This window comes from Monodelphis domestica, chromosome 4, assembly GCF_027887165.1.
Source record: "Monodelphis domestica isolate mMonDom1 chromosome 4, mMonDom1.pri, whole genome shotgun sequence".
In the NCBI taxonomy this organism is placed as follows: Eukaryota; Metazoa; Chordata; class Mammalia; order Didelphimorphia; family Didelphidae; genus Monodelphis; species Monodelphis domestica.
This window is the reverse complement of record NC_077230.1, coordinates 163,250,374-163,265,411: the sequence shown is the minus strand read 5'-3', so window position 1 is coordinate 163,265,411 and position 15,038 is coordinate 163,250,374.

The following is a 15,038-nucleotide window of genomic DNA, read 5'->3' as shown; positions in this document are numbered from 1 at the left end:
CAAAAGCTAGAAATGTAAACAAAACAACATTAAAGTGGTTCTATTTTTTTCCTTCCTGGCAGTAGCAGTGCATCAACAGCACCCTGAACTCAGAACGCCTGCTGAATCTTGTAAAAATATGCTCCAAAGCCCAAGGGACACTTGGTTTGTGATTTTCCTTGGTTGATACTGGATGATTTACAGCAGATATCTAAACCACTACTGAGAATGTCTCCAAAGGTCCAGACTTTAAATCACCCACTAATTTGAAATCAGTCAACAGAGCCAACCCCCCTTACTCTATACATTCCTTTCAGGCTACCCTGGTTCCCATTTCCTTAATCTGCATTGGCTCAGATGCTCACAACATGTTTCATGAAGGAAAGACTAAGTTGACAAATAAAAGAGGGTTCGAGGGCCAGAACCTCATCTCCACTAAGTGTGTAAATCAGGATCTGCTCAGTCCAGGCTTACCTTGGCATATCCAGAGCTTGGCTAAGACTTTCCCCTTCTATTAATTTCAGAGGTTAATACTATTTGCAACTTTCGAAAAATTATCTTCAGTGCTGTACCAGTGCTATTTAATTATTTTTAGGCTCATTTCCTTGTCTTCACATTTATTGATGTTTCTACTTTTTCTAACAGATTTGTCCTGTCTCAGAGTTTCATGATTAATTATCAGTCCTCCTTCCTCATTCTCATCACCTCCAATTGGTTGCTTTTGAAAAAGTAGGTGTACTTAATATCTGTGAAAGATGCTGGAATCTAGCTCTTTAACTTAGGAAGCACATCACTCTACCATAATGGCTAAAGTACTGGACTTAAAGCCAGGAAGATCTAGGTTCAAATCCCATCTCAGACATTTACTAGCTTGGTGACCCTCGAGAAAATAATTTAATCTCTCTGAGCTTCAGTTTTCTTATCTTAAACCAATATGTAATATGAGTATTATAACCACCACAGCCTCATAGTGTTGTTAAGACAATATATGTGAATTTTTAAATCATCTGTTCACAAGTGATGTAAGCCCCTTTTCATGTTGACTCAGTCAACAACTATTTATGAAGTGTCTCTGGTTTATAAAGATCATTGTGCTAGGTGATAAACATCCATTTTCAAGGTTTGAAAAAGGACTAGAATCCAACAAAGAAAGAAGACCGATTGAAGAAGAAACAGGAGTATGATGTTTGAGATACTACAGGAAGAGAAGAAAAGAGGATAATATAGTAGGGCAGATTTCTTAACCTTTTTTGTGTGTAATAGATGCCTTTGTCAGTCCACTGAAGCCTATAACATTGTTCTCAGAATAATAGTTTTTTTTAAGTTCATAAGTAAAGTAATTACTAAATTTTAATTAGGGTTTTTGTGAAAATAAAGATGTAATGTTTTCCATTTAAGTTCAGAGACCCCATGAAATCTGTCTATGGAACTCAGGTTAAGAATCTCTACAATAAGGAGAGATGATCAATAAATATCAAAAGCTCCAGAGCAGTAAAGGATGATCTAATGAAGATGATTAGATTGTGAGTCCATTGAGGGTAGGGACTGGTTCTTCCTTTCTTTGTATGCACAGACTTTGCACAGTTCCTGGAACATAGTAGCATTTAGTAAATGCTTATGGTACTGCCTGGTGTTTGTTAAGTTTTAAAATAAAAAGAAAAATAAGACCATTCGTTTTGACAATTAGGAGATCATTAGTGACTGAAGAGAGAGAAGTTTAAGCACAATGTTGGAAATCCAGTTCACATATTTCAAGGATTTGAGAGGACATGCAGCAAGGAATTGAAAGCTGACAAATTTGATTTTGATTTTTTTTTTTAAATAACAAACACCAAAAAAAATATTTCCATATAGGCTTAAAAAAGAAAAAGTAGTTAATATGAAATTATGAATTTATTGTATATAATTTTTCCTTTTAAATATTTAATAAATGCAAATGTAACTTTTAAAGCTGTCCTGCTTATCTGTGTTTCCTTCTGCTCTTCCTTCTGGTCTTTTGTGAATTTTAAAGAAATATGTTAATGACTCTTTATTTTTTTTGACTGCCTTATCACTAATTTTCTTCTACCATCCACATGCATACACCCACATACAATTCCCCTACCAAGCCCCACTTCCCCTCAAAAAACCTTCTTGTGGTAAATAGGTATAATTAAGCAAAACAAATTTCCACTTTGGTGGTGTCAGAAAATGTATGTCTCATTTTGGACCATGAGTTCATCATCTGTTATGAGGTGGGTAGCTTGCTTCATTAGTCCTCTGAAATTATGGTTGATTATTGTATTTATCAAAGTTTATGTCTTTCAGAATTGCTTTTTTTATGCAGAATTACAAGCTTCAAAGGTTTAGCATTCATTTTCACTGTTAGTTCCTAAGAGGGCTGGTTTTATCTACCTCATAAGATCCTAGGGAAACCCAAGGTCAGTATGGTGATTATTCTAATGCTATTAGCTTATGTTCTAATTCCAGTGTGCTATGAAGGGTTAAATTTTAGGTAGGAGTTTGACAAAATTATGGAGAGCAGTTTGGTAAAACACAAAAAGCTTAATTTATTTTGAGGAGAAGTTTGGATAGGAAAAAGGAGGGAGAAAAGTGAGAATATTATTCTAATATTCTAATAATATATTCTATAACTATACCTAAAACCCCAATCCTACCTAAAATTTCTAAAAACCCTAATCTAACTGCCTTCAAGGGTAGGTTCTTCTGCCTGGACCAGGCCTGGCCTAAATACATACACTGCCTATCTAAGAATTTATTCAGAATCTAACTATCTACCAAAGATAATCAATAAACACTAATCAAATTCCAAACTCCTTAAATCCATTTTTCTCTACCTCAACTGTCAGTTGGTCTAACTGCCAGTCTGACTGAGACAAAGACAGATGGAACTGTTGCTCTCTAGCAAACTATAAAGTCCAAAGCCTCCTTCAAAATGCTCTTTCCCTTATATACCTGCTTTGTCTCCTAGGTAACGGAGCATTCAGATCTCTTACACAGAAACCTGTCAGTTAAGAGGCTCTTCCTGCGTAATAGTAAGAAGGTTCAAAGGCTGAGATGGTGAGGCAGCAAAGCACTGTGGAGTGCTTAGGGTGTGTTGGAGCACAAAATACAACACGACCATCCAATGCAGCTGAGGAGTCTCCAGGTGTAACGATTTTTCGTGCCAATGAACCCAGGCTTCCAATGCCGAGGGAGTGGGACTGTCTGTGCATCGACTTTTCCACTTAAATCTCCTTCACACACAAGTGTCTTTGTGCACACTCATCTATACACCATAGATGAAAACGCACAAAGACAATCGTCATCCTCGGTTACGGAGAGACTACTACTACTGAGTAATCTTTCTGCTCCCTTGCCTTTTTTTTTTAACATTACATTTTATTTTATTTATTTTTTTCCCCATTTGAATTAGTTTATTTAGTCAGTTTAGAACATTATTCCTTGGTTAAAATAATCACATTGTTTCCCTCCCATCCCTCCACCCACCCTTCCCACAGCCAATGTGAAATTTCATTGGGTATTACTTGTGCCCTTTATCAGAACCTATTTCCATGTTGTTGTTTGCACTAGGATGTTCATTTAGAGTCTACATCCTCAACCACATCCCTTTGACCCATGTATTCAAGCAGTTGTTTTTCTTTGGTGTTTTTACTCCCACAGTGCTTCCTCTGGATGTGGATAGTGGTTTTTATCATAGATTCCTCCAGGTTGTTCCGGGTCATTGCATTGCCACTAATGGAGAAGTCCATTATATTCGATTGTATCACAGTGTATTAGTCTCTGTGTACAATGTTCTCCTGGTTCTGCTCCTCTCATCAATTCCTGGAGGTTGATCCAGTCTCCATGGAAATCCTCCACTTTATTATTCCTTTGAGCACAATAGTATTCCATCACCAACATATACCACAATTTATTCAGTCATTCCCCAATTGAAGGGCATCCCCTCGTTTTCCAATTTTTGGCCACCACAAAGAGCGCAGCTATGAGTATTTTTGTACATGTCTTTTTCCTTATTATCTTTTTGGGGTACAAACCCAGCAGTGCTATGGCTGGATCAAAGGGCAGACAGTCTTTTAGCGCCCCTTGGGCATAGTTCCAAATTGCCCTCCAGAATGGTTGGATCAATTCACAACTCTACCAGCAATGAATTAATATCTCGACTTTGCCACATCCCCTCCAGCATTTATTACTTTCCTTTGCTGTCATGTTAGCCAATCTGCTAGGTGTGAGGTGATACCTCAGAGTTGTTTTGATTTGCATTTCTCTGATTAGAAGAGATTTAGCACACTTTTTCATGTGCTTATTAATAGTTTTGATTTCTTTATCTGAAAGTTGCCTATTCATGTCTGTGACAAGGAAATCACTTTAAAAGACTGATATATATTAATTTAAGGTCGCCAAGGAATTCAGCTATGTAATTCCTAAATGAAAACTCAAGTCAGCCGTCAACCTTTTATAGAGTTTAATTACAAAGAGGAGGAAGAAAGGAATTAGAGAGAGAGAGAGAGAGAGAGAGAGAGAGAGAGAGAGAGAGAGAGAAGAGAGAAAGGGGAGAGAAGGGAATAGGGCTTAAATACCCCCTCTGTTTAGGCTGGGCCAAAAGGCCCAAGCCCTTAGATAGCTGGGGCAAAGAAAGGAGATCAGTCCCTATTACTCATGTGACCAAAATGGAGAAACAGTCTCACAGGCCTCCACCTCCAACTTCGTTTAGAGCAAGCTTCTCAGAGCACCTCTCCAACCACTCAGAGCCAAAATTCTCCAACCAACCACCCAGTCCTCAGACCCCTCTATCTTTAAGGAAACCATCCAAGTTCCCTCCCCTCAGTTCTCACATCTACCAATCACTGTCCATCATTTTCCCTGTGCCAATGATGGCTCTAGCTTAACCCAGGACCGCCCAGAGGTCTGTGGCTTTGCACATGTCTGTTGAAGGTCATATTCTCAAATAATTAAATCTTGATCTTTTGGTACAGCCCTTCCTAAATCCTGTTACCCTGAGTAGGGTAGAGATTGGAATAATTAAATTTTGATCTATGCTGCAGCCCTTCCTAAATCCTGTTAGGACTGAGTAGGGTGGAGATTGCAATTTCCAAGGCCTGGTTCTGTCATTCCAAGTATCTCCATTGTATCAATTCTAAAATCAATCATGACTCAACGAAATTCCTGTTCTATGCTTAAGCATAGGTCAAAGCCCTTTCCATTGTTCAGCAAAAGGTTTCTGTCCTAAAGTAATCTTAAGAAGGGAGGAGGAGGAACCTCCCTTGTCAATTGGGTTCACATTCCAATAGACTATCACTAAGAAATTTTCCAAGTATGAAATTTCCCAATGGTGAAATTTCCAACATTTATAAGTCTAAGAAATTTTGAGGTTTACATGTCCCTTCCCATTTATCAATTGGAGAATGGCTTGATTTTTTTATACAATTGGTTTAGCTCTTTATAAATTTGAGAAATTAGACTTTTGTCAGAGGTTTTTGTAATGAAAATTGTTTCCCAATTTGTTGCTTCCCTTCTAATTTTGGAAGCATTCATTTTGTTTGTACAAAACCTTTTTAATTTGATGTAATCAAAATTATTGAGTTTATATTTTGTGATTTTTTTCTAGTTCTTGCTTGGTTTTTAAATCTTCCCTTTCCCAAAGATCTGACAAGTATACTATTCTGGGTTCATATAAGTTACTTATAGTTTCCTTCCTTATATTCAGGTCATTCACCCATTCTGAGTTTATCTTGGTGTAGGGTGTGAGATGCTGATCTAAACCTAATCTCTCCCATACTGTCTTCCAATTTTCCCAGCAGTTTTGATCAAATAGTGGGTTTTGGTCCCACAGACTGGGATCTTTGGGCTTATCATAGACTGTCTTGCTGAGGTCATTTGCCCCAAGTCTATTCCACTGATCCTTCTTTCTGTCTCTTAGCCAGTACCAAATTGTTTTGATAACCACTGCTTTATAGTATAGTTTGAGATCTGGGACTGCAAGTCCTCCTTCCTTTGCATTATTTTTCATGATTTCCCTGGATATCCTTGATCTTTTGTTCTTCCAAATGAACTTTGTTATGGTTTTTTCCAATCCAGTAAAAAAGTTTTTGGTAGTTCAATGGGTATGGCACTAAAAAAGTAAATTAATTTGGATAGGATTGTCATTTTTATTATGTTAGCTCGTCCCACCCATGAGCAATCAATGTTTTTCCAATTGTTTAGATCTAGTTTTAATTATGTAGAGAGTGTTTTATAGTTGTGTTCATATAGTTCCTGTGTTTGTCTTGGCAGAAAAATTCCTAAGTATTGTATATGGTCTAGGGTAATTTAAATGGAATTTCACTATCTAATTTTTGCTACTGAAATGGGTTGGAGATATATAGAAATGCTGTTGACTTATGTGGATTTATTTTGTATCCTGCAACTTTGCTAAAATTATTGTTTCGACCAGCTTTTTGGTTGATTCTCTAGCATTCTTTAAGAAAACCATCATATCATCCACAAAGGGAGATAACTTAGTCTCCTCATTGCCAATTTTAATACCTTCAATTTCTTTTTCTTCTCTAATTGATACTGCTAGTTTTTCTAGTACAATGTTAAATAATAGTGATGATAATGGGTGTCCTTGTTTCACTCCTGATCTTATTGGGAAGGCTTCTAGTGTATCACCATTACAGATGATGTTTACTGATGGTTTTAGATATATACTGTTTATTATTTTTAGGAAGGGCCCTTCTATTCCTATATTTTCTAGTGTTTTCAGTAGGAATGGGTGTTGTATTTTATCAAAGGCTTTTCCTGCATCTATTGAGATAATCATGTGATTTTTGTTGGTTTGCTTATTAACATGGTCAATTATGTGGATGGTTTTCCTAATATTAAACCATCCTTGCATTCCTGGTATGAATCCTCCCTGTTCAGAGTGAATAACCCTTGTGATGACTTGCTGGAGTCTTTTTGCTAATATCCTATTTATGATTTTCACATCTATATTCATTAAGGAGATTGGTCTATAGTTTTCTTTCTCTGTTTTTGACCTGCCTGGCTTTGGGATCAGTACCATGTTTCTGTCATAAAATGAATTTGGTAGAACTCCTTCTTGGCTTCTTTTGTCAAATAGTTTGTATAATATTGGGATTAGTTGTTCTTTGAATGTTTGATTGAATTCATTTGTGAATCCATCTGGGCCTACGGATTTTTTCTTAGAGAGTTCTTTTATGGCTTGTTCAATTTCTTTTTCTGATATGGGGTTGTTTAGGTAATTTATTTCTTCCTCTGTTCATCTAGGCAGTTTATATTTTTGTAAATATTCATTCATATCACCTATATTGCTATATTTGTTGCCATATAATTGGGCATAATAATTTTTAATGATTTCCTTAATTTCCTCTTCATTAAAGGTGAGGTCTCCCTTTTCATCTTGGATACTGTCAATTTTATTTTCTTCTTTCCTTTTTTTAAATTACACTGACCAGTACTTTATCTATTTTATTTGTTTTTTCAAAGTACCAGCTTCTAGTCGTATTTATTAAATCAATAGTTCTTTTATTTTCAATTTTATTAATTTTACCTTTGAATTTTAGGATCTCTAATTTAGTCTTCATCTGAGGATTTTTAATTTGTTCACTTTCTAGTTTTTTAATTCGCATGCCCAATTCATTGACCTTTGCCCTTCTTAATTTGTTAATATATGAACTTAAGGATATAAATTTCCCCCTGAGTACTGCTTTGGCTGCATCCCTTGGGTTTTGAAAGGATGTCTCATCATTGTCATTTTCTTCAATGAAGTTGTTTCTATGATTTGTTCTTTAACTAACCGGTTTTGGAGAATCGTATTGTTTAATTTTCAATTAATTTTTGATTTACCTCTCCATGTACCCTATGATAAGGGCTGGCACTAGAGAAAAAGTGCCAGACTGAAGAGAATATGAAATTGATCACCTTGATGGGGGAAGGGCCCCAGTAGTGAATTTCCTGAGGAGAGAAGACTCTGGTGAGGAGAGAGCAGTGAAGGTCTCTCAGTCTGGAGACCTCGAAAAGAGAAAGTAGAAAAAGACTTTCTCCTGAGGGTTACCTACTTTTCCTGCTGGTGACTGGAAATCTTTTCCCCCAACACTTCTGAATTGAAGGGACTTTCTGAAGAGAAACCTAAACAGATTTTACCTCAAGTCCTGTTGCTCAGGGATGAGTCAACCTGACTTTCTCTTGGGAGGGGGGTGGGGGGGCTCAGGATGCCAAGGCCTGAGTTCTCCCCAAAACTCAAGGAGAGAGGGGAAAAGGTTTAGATAGAGACAGGGACCCCCTTTTCCCACTTTCCTTTTCCTTTTCCCCTGCCTGTTATTCCTTTTGTATTATCTGACTGAGTTAACATTAAAGTTATCTGTTCCCCAAGCTGAGTGTGAGTGAAAGGAATAGTGGAGGGGGGACAAGAGAGACAACAGTGAATTGGGGAGAATAGCTTTAGCTAAGGAGGGAAGGAGGAAGGAAGAAAATCTTCAACCCCCCCTTTCCTCTCTCTGAACCAACCCATTACATTTGCTCTCTCCCCTGAACCTCACTTTGTGGAAAGGGGGTTCTCCTCGTTTTCCCCCTCTCCATACCAAAAAGCCCAAGCCTTCCCTCAGTGGTGCTTTCCCTCTCTTTTTAATTTTTTTTAAAACAAGCCTTACTAATTATTTTCATTGCATTGTGATCTGAGGTTGCATTTATTATTTCTGCCCTTTTGCACTTGTTTGTAATGTTTTTATGCCCTAACACATGGTCAATTTTTGAGAATGTATCATGTGCTGCTGAAAAGAAGGTGTATTCCTTTTTGTTCCTATTTATTTTTCTCTGCATGTCTACTAACTCTATTTTTTCTAAGATTTCGTTTATTTCTCTTACCTCTTTCTTATTTATTTTTTGGTTTGATTTATCTAGTTTGGATAGAGGAAGGTTCAGGTCTCCCAGTAGTATAGTTTTTCTATTTCATCCTTGAACTCCACTAGTTTCTCCTTTAGAAATTTGGACGCTATGCCATTTGGTGCATACATGGTTAGTACGGATATTTCCTCATTGTCTATAGTGCCTTTTATCAAGATGTAATTACCTTCCTTATCTCTTTTAACTAGATTTATTTTTACTTTGGCTTTGTCAGATATTATGATTGTGACTCCTGCCTTCTTTTTATCATTTGATGCCCAATTGATTTGGCTCCATCCTCTTACTTTCACCCTATGCATATCTACCTTCCTCATGTGTGTTTCCTGCAGATAGCATATGGTAGGGTTTTGGATTCTAATCCATTCTGCTATTCACTTGCATTTTATGGGTGAGTTCATTCCATTCATATTCAAAGTTATGATTACTAGCTGTGTATTTCCCAGCATTTTGATTTCTACTCCTGGTCCTGCCTTTTCTTCTTTCACTATTTCCTTCTACACCAATGTTTGTTTTTAATCAGTCCCCCTAGTTCCCACCCTTATTTTACTTCCCTTTCGACCACCCTCCCTTCTTGTTCCCCCCTTATTTTCCCTGTAGTCTTTCTAAAACTACCTCCCTCCCTCTCCGTCTCTTATACTGCTTCCCACCCCACCAGTCCATTTGTTACCCTTCTACTCCCCTATAAGGCACGAATCTATTCTCTGTCCCAATGGATTAGATTGTTCTTCCCTCTTTGGGTCAATTTCAATGCACATAAGAATTGAGTAATTCCTATCTCCAACCTCTTTACCCTTCCAATGAATTGATGTTCCCCCCTCTCCCACCATGAGCTTCTTTGTGATATATAAATTTACCCCCATTTGTTTCTTTTCTCATTTATTTTAGTAATTACCTCTTTTTTTTAGCTCTAGTTGTATATATATATATATACATATATATGTATATATATGTACATGTACTTATGCATGCATATATCTATATTCCTATTTATGTATTGTCCTTTCATCCTATATAGTTTGTCACTGTTCCCTCTAAGTGTAATTCTACTAGCTGCCCAGGTGAGAACAACAGTTTTTAAGAGTTACCAATGACCTCTTTTCTTATAGGGATACATAACATTTTAACTTATTGAATCTCTCTTAAAAAGGGAGGGGATTGTTTGTTTGTTTTGTTTTTCTTTTTCCCCTCTTTTTTAATTACCTTTTGATGATTCTCTTGAGTTCTCTGCTTGGGCATCAAATTTTCTGTTCAGGTCTGGTCTTTTCTTTACAAATTCTTGGAATTCTTCTATTTTGTTGAATGACCATACTTTCCCCTGTAAGAATATAGTCAGTTTTGCTGGGTAGTTGATTCTTGGTTGTAGACCTAGTTCCCTTGATTTCTGGAATATCATATTCCATACTTTTCGGTCCTTCAATGTGGATGCTGCCAGATCCTGTGTTATCCTCACTGTGGTTCCATAGTATCTGAATGACTTTTTATTGGCAGCTTGTAATATCTTTTCTTTGGTCTGTTAGTTCTACAGTTTTGCTACAACATTTATGGGTGTTGTCAGTGGGGATTAAGAACAGGAGGTGATCTATGGATTCTTTCAATCTCCACTTTTCCCTCTTGTTCCAGAATATCGGGGCAGTTTTCTTGAATAATTTCCTGTAGTATTGTGTCCATGATTTTTCTTTTGTCATGGTCTTCTGGAAGGCAATGATTTTTAAATTGTCTCTCCTTAAACAATTTTCTAAATCTTCTGTTTTGTGAATGAGATGCTTCATATTTTCCTCAATTTTTTCATTCTTTTGGTTTTGTTTTATAGTGTCCTGCTGCCTTGTGAGGTCACTTGATTCTATTTGTTGTATTCTGGATCTTAAAGACTGGATTTCATCCCTGACTTTTTGGTCATTCTTCTCCTTCTGGTCTGATTTTCTTTGGAGGTCATCTTTCATTCTCTTTACCTCATCTTTCATGTCCTTTGCCTCGTATTTCATCTTCTTTGCTTCTTCTTTCATCTTCTTTGCCTCATTTTCAAGCTGGTTGATTTTGGTTTTCAAAACACTATTTTCTATTTCCAGATGACTTATCTTAGCTTTTTAAATTCTTGTCCCAATTGTCTTCAGCCTGTCTTAATTGTGTTTTAAATTGCATTTTGAGTTCTTCCAAAGCCTGTGTCCAATTAGCTGGAATTTCTGTTTTATTACTTGCATCCTCCTGTGTATTGCTTGTTCTTAGTTCATTGCCTGTGCAGAAGCTGTCAGTTGTAATTTCTTTCTTCTTTTTCTGTTGTTTTCCCATATTTACTCCTTTTTTGCTCCCCGTATTTGTCTGTGCTCTTGCTCCTCTCATTTTTTTTTTGGTTTTGGGGCTTTCTGTCAGTCTCCCCTCTTGGAGCTTTGTCAGATCTCTCAGTGCAGTATCCGGGGGAGGAGTGTCGAAGTTTTCCCTTTCTGGTCCTCTGGAGCCTTTTGATTGGATTAAAGTCCAGCAGTCAGTGTTGTAGCCTAGGCTTCCCTGAGTTCTGAAGACTTTTGATGGGATTAAGTTCAGATGGGTTGGGCTAGGTGTGCTTTGATGCCAAAGACCTCATGGAAGGCTGGATTAGTATGGAAGATCTCCACAGCTCTGACCAGGCTGCCAGTTCCCTCTCCAGCTCCTTCCCCACCATCTGTGCTTGATGCTCCGAGCTTGGCACTGCCTTGCCCACAAGGTACACTCTCCAGACCAGTGCCTTTACCTGCCCAGAGGTTCCTGCTGCTGCTGCTGGAGGCCAAGTGCTCTTGGTGGGGGGAGGGGGGAATGGATCCTGGCACCTTCCTTCTGCCTTCCCCTTAAACCGGAGTGTTCTAGGATTCTGGCTTTGGGGGGGGAGTACCTTTTAAATTAAGTCCAGGTACCTTTTAAGTACCTTTTAAATTAAATTAAATCCAGGAGGATTCCTAAGCTCTGTGTTGTTGTTAGGTTTGACTGTTAGTCCCCTAGGAGCATTCAATTTGTGATCAGTAAGGAAGGGTATTCAGAGGTCTGAACTTCTGCTCCTTCTATGTGGCCATCTTAAATCCTCCCTTGCCTCGTAAAGAGATGGAGGGAGAGATTAAGAAAACTTTTAACAGTGTTCTTCCTTAAAGTCAGTCACCACTTATGGTTATTATGATCTTATTGTTATTATTAACTGACCCTGTGATTGGCAATTTAGGAAAAAAAATTCTCCCCTAATTCAAGGGCACACTTTACTCCAGATTACTTCAGTCCCTGGAAACTCACTACAGTTCAGTAAGTTCAAATTTAAAATGGTTACCACAAAGCATTTCTGCTACCAAGTTCACTTCCAGATGTGACATTACAAATGGACAAAGTCACTTCAGAAAATAGCAGCTTAGCTAGACCCAATTCATTGATAGGCAGGATTCTTCAGGTTTCTTTTTATTGAACTTAGCTGCTGACAAACTCTGATATAGACTCATTCTTGTATCTTATAATACACACTTCCAGCCTTTCAAAAGCTCACAAGATCAGAGCAGACTTGAATCCTACTTCATCTAATAACAAGAAAACATAGATACTACCTCATTTAAAATAACCACAGACAGAATAAAACCTCTGGGAGTATATTTGCCAAAACAAATCCAGGAGCTACATAAACATAATTATACAAATAAAATCAGATTTAAATCATTTGAGAAATAATAATTGTTCATGGGTGGGCAGGGCTAATGTAATTAAAATGACAATCCTACCTAATCTACCTATTCCATGTCATTCCAAATAAATTACCGAAAAATGTATTTTGTTGAGCTAGAAAAAATAAAATGTATTTGTAAGAACTAATGATCAAGAATGTCAAAGGAATTAAAGAAAAATGTGAAGGAAGGTGGTTTAACATATATTTTAAGTTGTATTATGAAGCAATAATTATCAAAATTATATGATACTGGCTAAGAAATAGAAAGTTAGCTCAGTGGAACAGAACAGACAGACAACAAACAGTAGTAAAAAATTATAGTAACCTTGTATATGACAAAAGTATAGATCCAAGTTTTGGGGATACAAACTCACTATTTAGTAAAAATTGCTGGAACAATTGGAAAGGTGTTTTGGTAAAAACTAGATGCAGACAAATATTTTGCACCATTCACTAAGACAAAAAATGGATATTATTATTATTACCTAGATATAAAGGAAGATATCATAAACAAATTAGAAAAGCAGAAATTATATTACCTATCAGGTGGATAGGAGGGGAATTTACAAATAAAGAGACAGAGAGCATTGCAAGATGAAAAAATAGATAATTTTGATTATATTAAACTAAAAAGATTTTATACAAATAAAACAAATGTAACCAAGATTAGAAGGAAATCACAAAATTTGGAACACATTTTTATAGATAGTTTCTCAGATAGAGGTCTCCTACCTAAAATATATAGAGTTTTGTCAAATTTATAAGAACAAGAACAATTCCCATATCTACATATAATATCTATCTATGTATAGATATTGAGTCCTTCTATAATGTGAAAAGGAGTCAGATACCTGGGAATGTTAATGTAACCAACAAATTAATAAATATTTTTTTTCAAAAGAAAGCATAGATACAATAGAATTAGAAGAAACAGCAAGACCATGCACTCAACAAACTCACCAAACATCTATGTAAATTCCTTATACCTGCTCCCAGGATGAAGCTCTCATTGACTAGCACCTTGCCCCCCAATAACATTTACAATTTTGTTATTGTATGGATTGTTCTCTGGGTTCCACTCAATTCCCTTTGCCATTGTTCATACCAATCTTTTCAAGTTTTTCTGAAAATGTGTTGACAATTTTTTTTTAAAGTTCAAAAATAAATGGGAGGGAAATGACCAGATAGTGACAGGGTGAGACAGACATTTAGATGTTAGATTTTTGTTTTGGGGAGATTGGAGAAATGTTAGAATGTTTATGGGTACATGAGGAGTCAGTAGAGAAGGAGAGATTTGGGAGGGAAGAGACAATCCTTGGAACAAATCTTAGAGGAGGAAGAAAGGAATGAGAAAATGGACATAGGTAAATGGGTTAACTTTAGGAAGTAGAAGGTATATCTCTTCTGTGATCAAGAGCAAAGAGGAAAGAAAGAATGATGCTACAAGGAAGTTTTGAGGAATGGAAGTGGGAAACTAAAGGATATCAAATCAAACAACCCCAGTCTTCTCTTTAAAGTAGGAGACTGTGTCTGTAGTCTACATGATCCATGTGGAAGAGCTCCAGAGACTAGGAATAATTTGGAATTTTTCATTTTCTCTAGAATCCTAGAGTCCAATAAATCCAAAACTAAACCACATTGCCAAATCCAATGTTCCAGATTAACCATGAAACAAAGCAGCATTTAGAGGTTTTCTTATCTAGGCCTAATTATAACTTTTCTGGGGTTTGGTTAGAATTAGAAAAACTCTACGTGCATGTGTGTGTGTGTGTGTGTGTGTGTGTGTATGTGTGTGTGTGTGTGGTTATTGAATCAGGGGATATAACCAGGAAAGAAAGAGGAAGGAAGAAAAAAGGTCCTTAGAGCCCCTAACATTTTGAGTTCCATGAAGCTACTTTTCATTTCCCCAGACCTGGGGCAGAGTGGTAAGTGGAAGATATTACTAACAAAAGGCCCTGAAAAGAGTGATGAAGGGTAGTAACAAGAGAGGAGACATGTTGGATGGTGCAGAAGAACTAAACTAAACTAAAGGAAGACCTGAACTCAAATCCAGCCTCAGACACTTAAATTACTGGGTGAGCTTGAGCAATCACATAATCTCTGTTCGACCCAGTTTCCTCAATTGTAAAATGGGGATGATAATAACCTCTACGACCCAGGATTATTATGAGGATCAAATAAGATAATATTTGCCAAACATTGAGCACAGTGATTGGAAGAGTAGGTGCTATATGAATAGGATTGTGGTTATCCCTGTACAATGTATTCTCGTCTTCATCAGGCATACCCATGAGCTTTGGAGAACTTCAGAGAAAAGGGTTTAGCAGCAGCTGCCAATCTGGACATCTCCCAAGTATGGCTTCAACATCTCCCAGTAGGTAGATACTAATCTACTGATTAATCTAGTCTAGACTATACTATTCTGGCTTTGAGACTTTCGCTTTCCTTTAGTTGATATTGCTTAAGCTAGTCCTGCCGGGAAACT